We start from the raw sequence: 6,000 nt of genomic DNA, 5'->3' as shown, positions 1-6,000 counted from the left end.
TATTTCACTTAGCATAATATTCTCTAGATCCATCCATGTTGCTGCAAATGGTAAGATTTCATTCTTTTTATGGCTGAGTAATACTCCATTGTATAAATGTACCACAGTTTCTTCATCCAATTGTCTATCGATGGGCATTTCAGTTGTTCCCATACTTTGGCTATTGTGAATAGGATGGTAATAAACATAGAGGTACATATATTTTTTTGAATTAGTGTTTTGGATTTCTTTGGATAGATACCCAGGAGTGGAATTGCTGGGTCATAAGGTAATTCTATTTTTAATTTTTTGAGGAACCTCCAAACTGTTTTCCATAGTGCCTGCACCAATTTGCAATCCCACCAACAGCGCACGAGGGTTCCCTTTTCTTCACATCTTCGAACCATTTGGGGCACTGAAGGGCAGTGAGATTTTTAGAGGTACAGTTCAGTGAGAAACTATATATTCCCCATATGGTATTTCATAACCCCATGATATATTCTAGTTGTGTGGGGAGGTAAGGGTGGGATGGGATAGCAATGTACAGCAAAAACAACGCAAATGAAAAGCACCTATTGCCTTTAGAAAATGTCAATCACCACAGTTGGTCTAAAGATAAAAACTGAGGGATAGTTACCCCCTAAGGCAGGACAGATAGGTTAAGCCATATCCTGGGTAGCATTGAACGCTATGCTAAAGAGTTTGGATTTGTCTCACTGGGAAAGAGACTTGAAGCCTTTTGAGCAAGGGATTTACCTGATCAGGACTGTGCTTTAGACAGATACCCTTGACCCAATGCTACCTCCACCCCCACCCTCACCCTTAACCTGAATCACACAATGCCAGCTACACATCTCATCTTCAAGTGAAAGATCTGAGCAAATGAGCTCGAGAGGCTAATGACTTGAACTAACCAGGCACAGACAGAAGAGGCTCAAATGTAAGTACAATAATGATACAAAAAGATCTAAAACCTTCTGAAAAACTAGTCACATGTGATAAAAAGGAGAATCAGAACAGCATCAGGCTTCTTAAGAGCAACAATAGATGCTAGAAGATAATTAAGCAATTGCCATAAAAATATGAGAGAAAATAATATTCCACCATGAATTCAATGCAAGAAATGTGAGGCCTCAGAAACTTTCTGTCTCTTGCATCTTTCTTAGAAACTGCTGGAGGATATACTCTAGCAAAATGAGGGAATAAAACAAGACTGGAGAAGAAATGGGGTTCAGGAAACTGGATCCCATCTAGGAGAGAGGTGTGGGAAAGTCTCAGGATGGCAGCTGCACAGCAGACCTAAAGAGCAACCAGTCTAGACTGGTGCAAGAAGATGGGAGACCCCAGGGAGGTGATTTCTGAGGAAAAAAGAGGACTTGGTGGAATATCTAATGTTATGGAAAAGTTATAAAAGGTTTAGAATACATGGATGATACAGGTAAAAGACAATAAAACAAAAGGTAATTAGAAATTCCAGGGAAAAATATACTATAAGAAAGAAAAAATAATCCTATTGTGTTACTCAACTGCACAATAACAATATTAACATAGTTGTAATAGTGTATACACTTGTTTTATTTTAAAGTATAATTCCAATACAACTATATAGTGTAAGGTTGTTAGATATTCATCTATTTAGTGATTTTCTAGCCTAACAAGAAGTCAAGATATGATGTCTGAAACTGACGAATATAGAAATATCAGCAAAGTCACAGTGAAAAGAAATGTGGTCATATTTACTAGAAGACACAGTTAAAAGTATTTATGTGATTGTTTCTGTGGAATTGGAATGTGATAAAAGGTAGCTGGAGAAACTGGTTTTCATTATGTGATACCTGATTCTGAATTTTTAAATAATATGAATATATTATATTAATACATATTTTAATTATACAATTATACAAACTCTAAGTCTGGATGTGCTGTGAAGGTCGACTTGCTGATGGTTGAAACTTAACTAGAAGGATGTTGCAATATTCTTGAGATAATAAGGGTCTTAACTAAGCTGGTCAGGCAAACAAATGTTCAACTAGATTTATTCAATTTATATTCACAAAGATCTTTTTTCTATTAGGAGTCTTACTAAAATATCTTCAGAGTACGGAGCTTGTCTATTTTGTTCACTGCTGTATCCCTAGCATCTATCATAGTGCCTGGCACCTGTAAATGCTTGATAAATATTTGTTGAGTAAATGAATGAATAAATCTTGACACATTTTTGCAAGGCCAAATTGCATTCTTTCTGATTCCTAAGGTGATGCTCATTTATAAAGTAGATGCTTCCTTAGATGGCAACAAAACAATAGCCACATCACTCTTCTCTCTCCTTTCCCAAGAAAAGGCAGAACAGAGTGAGAACCAATTAATCTTATGGGTAGCAGGGCAACAACTCCTTTCAGGAGCACCGACAAGATCTGTAATGCTGACGTGTGTATTCCTAAGTAAAGGGTTAGAGGGGGTGGTGGGTAAGCCTTGTCCTATTTGGACCTAAGAGCTTTAGGGTTTCCAAGATTCCATTCTCTTTATCTTTAGCAAATAGGCTCTGATGAAATGCAGAGTTAAAAAACCATGATGTGGATATTTTCAAATAAGTTGTTTGAACAGAATTTTGTACAGAATCCCCACAATCTTAGTTGGGATTTGAGAAAGGAATAGTTCAAGAGGTTAAGCAGCTGAGAAGATTTAGATCAAGTTACACAACTGTCTATATGCAATCCCAATGGAGATCTGCCTCAATATATTAGAAAATAAGAAAGAGATTTTGGTTGCCCCCTAGATGAAAACAACTAAGTGTATATTTTTGTCTGCAAACTTACTTGCAACCTTACTCTTGGAACTCTGAAGTTTTCAACGTTAAGCAGACGTTTTTGTGGTAAAAGACACAAGCAAGGGTGGATCCTATGTAACATCCCCCATCGCAGCAATTGCCAGACAGATTATAGACTAAATTAATTCATCCATATGTAGTGGTTGCAAATCCCTACACATTTAAATTTAGGGTCTTATTATTTGAGTACGACATGACATTTTATTTATAAAATGAAACATACATATTCACTGCATAAAGACAAGTTACCAAGGCAAGAAGACAGATGCAGGGGAGGAAGACGAGAATCACGTTAGTGGCAGTGGGGTGCAAGGTGAGGACTGCACTTGCTTTCTCCCTCCCTACTTGTCCTCATCAATTTCTTAGTATCTCCAGCCAAGTTCACTACACCACAACTCTCAATGGCTGCTCCACCTCAAAGAATATCTCCCTCAAAATTTGGGCCCCTCCCAGTTTGCTCCAACTTGTAGCTGTTAACCCAGTTAATTCCTGTTAACCTCTGGAATTTCTGAACTAGTGAACGTAGCTTGAATTGTGTGGTTTGGTTTTGTAATATGAAAAAATAAATTTAAGTTAGGAGCTGGGAGAATGCTCAGAAATGAGAGACTGTATTGTCACAGGGCACACAAGGCATTAAATGTTTTTCAATATTGCAGCTGCTAAGTAACACAAGTAGTTGTCCAGTCTCCTAAAACATGCGCTTATGCACTTCAGCATTCCTGTGATGCCATTCCCAAGTTGTGCTAAGTCCTCCATAATTTCAGTGCACATCAGGGATAGGAAAGATCTCTCATTTCTTCTTATTCCTTTTGCTGTATGCTGAATGTTTTTGTGCCCCCTCCCCAATTTGTGTGTTGCAATTCTAACCCCCAATGTGATGGTATTAGAAGGTGAGACCTTTGAGAGGTGATTAGGTCATGGGAGTGCAGCTCTCATGAATGGGATCATTGCCCTTATAAAAGAAACCCCAAAGAGCTCCCCCACCCCTTCTGCTATATGAGGACACAGCTAGAAGACACTATGAACCAGAAAGAGGGCTCTCACCAGACACCAAATCTGTTGGCAAGTTGACCTCGGACTTCCAGACTCCAGAACTGTGAGCAATAAGTTTCTGTTGTTTATAAGCCACCCAGTCTGTGGTGATTTGTTATGGCAGCCCAAGCAGACTAAAACACCTTTGAAATCAGCAGTCACCACCTCGGCAATTCTAGAGTGGACGGTTAAAAGCAGGCAGTGTTTACTCAGGAACCAGTGACTGTGGTATTTTATCCTAAACACAAACGCTAAAGCTCTGTCATTCATCCAGTGTCAAGGCCTGTTCTGGGCACTGAGGATGGGGAAGAGAACAAGACAGACCTGTTCCTGCCCTCATGGAACTCACAGTCTAGTAGGGAGATCCAGACCATAAACAGGACAACAAAGAAAAAACATTTCAGGTTATGAGTAGAGCTATGATGTAAATAAGCAAGGAGGTATGGTAAAAGTCACTGGGGTCGGGAGAGACTACTGTGCAAGTTCAACATCTTTCATGTAAATAAGACAGCCTTACCCTGAGAAGTTTTTAGTCTACTGAGGAAGACAGACTAAAAACAAGTAGACAAAAAAAATTAACCTAATTGTAAATTATGACAAAATAAATAAACAAAGGAACAAATGGTGGTCAGAGAAGGCCTCTCCCAGGAGGTGCTATTTCAGCTGAGGCCTCCTGAGTGACAGGGAACTAGCCAGGCTCAGAGCTGGGGAAAGAACATTCCGAGCAATGGGAACAGAAAATCTAAACCTCCGAGATGGGAAAATGCTGGTCATTTCCAGAAAGGAGGCCAATGTGGCCTAGTGAACAAAAGGCAGAGTGGAAGGAAACAAGGTTTAAGAGGCAGACAAGGGACAGCTCTAGCCCACAGGGAGGAGTGGGGTTCTTATTCTAAGTGCACTGAGAAAATGAAAAAGTTGCTTTTAGTCTACTGTTTCTTGGCTTTCTGTTCCAGACTGGCTCTTTCTCTGTAAACTTTCATTAGGCAGATGGGTACAGATTGTCAGTTAGGAATGTGCAATATCTGAAAGCATAATAAATTAGCCTTGGCTTTAAATATTTCACAGATATCCCACTGAATGAATATATGAGTAGAATACTTATATGCAGACTTATTTTTGTAGATCATTATGGCCAAGTAACCTGGCAAAGCCAAGTAGAGCTTGAGTCCACTCCCCGTTCACTTTTTCTAAAATGATTTTCAGGGATGATGTTTTCAACATGGAATAATATCTGTTATGTTCATACTGGCTTCCTCTGTTAATAAGAAACTAATGTGGTAGCTTGGTCAGTTACATACTCTCTAATTCCAAAGAGGATGTGAAGGGGGACACATAAATCCATGTAATACAACAGGATAAAAAAAAAGAATCAATGGTTAAAGTTCATGACCAAGGGAAAATATTGGTAGGGAAAAAAATGAAACCAAAAATAAAGTTAAATCAGCATGCGGAAATGCTACACATGGGTCACAAACCTAGATATGGGATGTGTGGTGGACAAAGGAAAGAAGGAAGCAAGATCAAGTTCATATTGTCTATAAGATTGTCAACCAATGGTTATTGGTGCGAGTTCAACATCAACAGGAATCCCCAACTTGGGATGTGATGAAGAAGGAAACTTTATTCATTGCAAATAGCTCAATTGTGATACAGGAGGCTGCAGAACAGCATGACTTCAAAACAAATTAATAGGTCTACAACACAATTATGAGACAGCACTGCTGTGAGGCAGCGCTTGGGTGAGGCGCCTCCCTGGCTAAACAGCTCTCTGCTCCCCAGCTCTGCTTCCCTTCACTCCATTCTGCTCCACCTGTTCTGCTCTGTATTGTTCCTGTCTGTTCTACTCTGCTCTGGTCCGGCAAGACGTCTTCGATGTTTCAGCTCCAGCCAGGGAGATGCAGTCTTCAGTAGAAAGGGAAAGTATGCTCCCTGTGCCAGAGGAGAGCTGACTTATATATATACAGAAGTCCCCACCTCTGGTCCCTAATTGGTCCATCCTCATGAAAATGAGGAATCCAAATTCTCACAGTTTGATTGGTCCAAAAGGCATTGGTCAGAATGGAGCCACTCTGGTCAGTGAAGATGCTGATGGGGATATAGCTGCATGGCTCTGATTGGACAGGGAAAGTCTCAGTCCTACTGGTTGAAATACAATCCCAGGA

Source organism: Rhinolophus sinicus, chromosome 18, assembly GCF_057876585.1.
Source record: "Rhinolophus sinicus isolate RSI-liver-muscle chromosome 18, RSI-T2T, whole genome shotgun sequence".
Taxonomy (NCBI): Eukaryota; Metazoa; Chordata; class Mammalia; order Chiroptera; family Rhinolophidae; genus Rhinolophus; species Rhinolophus sinicus.
The sequence above is the reverse complement of the archived record's forward strand: the minus strand, read 5'-3'. Positions refer to the sequence as shown.